This window comes from Grammomys surdaster, unplaced genomic scaffold (genome assembly GCF_004785775.1).
Source record: "Grammomys surdaster isolate TR1022 unplaced genomic scaffold, NIH_TR_1.0 61, whole genome shotgun sequence".
Taxonomy (NCBI): domain Eukaryota; kingdom Metazoa; phylum Chordata; class Mammalia; order Rodentia; family Muridae; genus Grammomys; species Grammomys surdaster.
In genome coordinates this window covers 17,864,418-17,867,348 of record NW_021604563.1, presented here as the reverse complement: position 1 = coordinate 17,867,348, position 2,931 = coordinate 17,864,418, and the positions used below count along the sequence as shown (strand labels likewise).

General features: G+C 32.4%; 1 protein-coding gene across 1 annotated transcript in view; it reads right to left on the bottom strand.

The window, feature by feature from the left end:
• Positions 1–1,866, bottom strand: part of Hdx (highly divergent homeobox) — a 201,415-nt gene extending 199,549 nt beyond the window's left edge. Inside the window, exon 1 of the mRNA XM_028787297.1 lies at positions 1,693–1,866. The gene's annotated coding sequence lies outside the window, so the exon portion shown is untranslated. The remainder of the gene's footprint in view (positions 1–1,692) is intronic.
• Between the last annotated feature and the right edge of the window lie 1,065 nt (positions 1,867–2,931).

Here is a 2,931-nt window from a genome sequence, read left to right as displayed (position 1 = left end):
AGAGAGAGAGAGAGAGAGAGAGAGAGAGAGAGAGAGAGAGAGAGAGACAGAGAGAGACAGAGAGAGAGAGAGACAGAGAGAGAGAGAAAGGTCTGTGGAAAGTTTACCTTGTCTTCTGACAGGCAAAGCTTGTGGTTGAGCAAGAGGTGCCTGCCCAAGCTGGAAGCTGGGACATAGCAACAGGCAGGGAAGAGAGGTCCAGGGAAACAGAGACAGTATAGAATTGTTTTACCTCTCATAATATCACTATGAATAAAAGAAATTTTTGTCAGTAGACAAACTGCTGGATATTAAACAGTAGTATATGTGAGGATAGATGCTTGATAAAATAATTAAAGAAAATAAGGAAAATGGAAGCAAAACCAACAAAAAGAAAAAAAATCATTGACTCCAGCCATCTACAGAAGTCCAACAGGACAAATATTTTGAAGAAGAGGAATTTTTTTCTAATCTATAAATTATTCTTGTGAATCTACTTTATCAATACAGTAAGGGATTACTATTTCAAGGGTATACTATTGTGCAATGTACTATATAAATTTTATTTCATCTAATATTCATAATAATGTCATGAAATAGGAGCACACAGTTTAATTGTAATGCTTTATTAGAAATAATAATAACAATATGCAGTGTGCATGGGAGCCCAGTGGCAGAATACATGTCATTCAGGTATGAACCTTTTACAAGTTGTTATTTCATGTATCTATTTCCAATACAATTTCATGAATAGTAGAGAAATAAGATGGAACGAACAGTTATCAAATATCAAATTTAGATTTTTTTCTGTGCCCCAATAAGAAAAACATGCTTCAGTTTATACTAGCCTTCAATCCCATTGTTCCTTTTTAAAACTTTAGGTCATATCTACCTCTTGTAAGCAAATATATCCCTATTTCTAGAAATGCCTTAGAGTATCCTGACAGCTAATTTATTTGGAAAGAACTACCACTCATTATAGAATACCTGCCAATAATAATATAATGACTAAATTTCTTTTTTGAAATATTTCGTAATTTCTTTAGTTCTCTGTGGCTGTTTGGCCAGTTGTTTGGCTGTTGCAAGGAGGCCATCAGCACCATTTATTACTTCTCACAAGAAAATTCTGCTTTTGCAAAGACTGCAAGAAGATGTATTTTGTACCTTTCTACACTACTAGAAACTGCTGGAAAGTTCCGTGAAATCTGTGCTTGAAAATTTGTTCAAGTTTAAAACAGCACCAAATGTTTAGTGTCAAACATGAAACTGTCATTAACAAAAGGATAAATAAAACTATCCAATTTCAAGTTGGAAACACTAATGCCAATTTATTTGTGTGTTTATAGTCCCCTTTCTCCAAATCCATCAAGACTAGAATATGTAATCTGAAATAGGAAGACCCTGCAACTTCTCATGCTCATCACCGATATCTGATGTATAATATAGAGTATTGATAAATAATAATACAAATGAATATATTATCATGAAAAAATATAAAGAAACAAATGGCTCTGTGGATCTTTTCCTAATATGGTCTTAAAAATATTTATATAAATCTTATGTACACTTGCTAAGTATTGATTGCTTAATCTTTACCAAAGAAAACAACCTTTAACTCATACCTAACAAACGGGATGAAAATGCATACTATTCACATTAAATATTAAAAATACAACAAGTTATGCTAGTGTAGACAGAATACCCAGTGATGACTTGATTTGTATTCACATAGCCTTTATATATCTGCTTCCCTCTGTACCCCAGATACTTATGAAACTTGATGGTTATACTTAGTTTGTTACATTTGAATTTTTGCAAGTAAATTTGTAATTCAAGTATAGCAGAAATTGTTTCCTTAACCAGGAAAGTTGCCATAGCTGCCAGCATCTCAGTACCTGGATGAATTGCTTGATTACATTTGTTTATATATCTCATAAATAGAAGTAATATATTCTTAGTTATTCAAAGTTAATGCATTTTGTTCTTTTCTGAACAAATGGGAATTATACTGAGAATTAGAACAATTAGAGATACTTGTGACACAAAAGGAAAACCAAAAAATATCTTGAAAATCAACATTTTATATTTTGTTCCTCATCAAAGAGGAAAAAAATAAAAAAAAAACAAGAATAAGATATTTTGGATAATGCCAAATTGAAAATTCTAAGCTTGTACAAAGCCCCAGGCAGTCTTCATCCTTGGTCACTATATACATATGTTCTTTTTTCTATAAATGATTTGTACATCATTACTAGTGTCTTTTCTGCAGTGCATTTTGATTTTTCAATAACACAAATTGTGTGAATACTTTTGAGCTCTAAAATATGTACATTTTCAGTAGATAAACACACATCTAGTTCATGTTATTTTCTGGACCAATCTGATGCTCACAGTTGAGATTTTTATAAACCATCATTTTCTGTGAATTTAATTAAGACTATAAATTCCTGAGAGCACAGACCTCATCATCTGTACATTTTAGACTATGTATTCTGTAACATCACAAACCTGTCCTTTCAAGTGCCTAGGCAACATGTGCATTCAATCTGATTACACTGGGGAAAACAGGCTTCTTCATAATTTTATCCCTGAGCCTACCTCTATCTCTGATTTTAATCAGCTCCGGAGCTGATACTTCTTGCATCCATGGATACACATAGTCATTGACTCTGGCACTTATTAGTAAGTCTCTAAGAGGTACAAAAGTAGATATGTAGCTGATTATTATTTCTTATCTGATTTTCCAGGATTTTATAAGAAAGAACAACTGCTCCCATTCACTACAGAAATTCTCTGTACATTTGCAACAGCCTGCAAACTATGGATATAAAAAACCAAGAGGAGAAGAAATAATGATTGAATATCAACAATGGTGCTTCTATATTGTGCTACTACCTGAAATCAGTTTTAATTTCAGTTGGAATAACACAACATGGTTTCCTTTATTTGTAA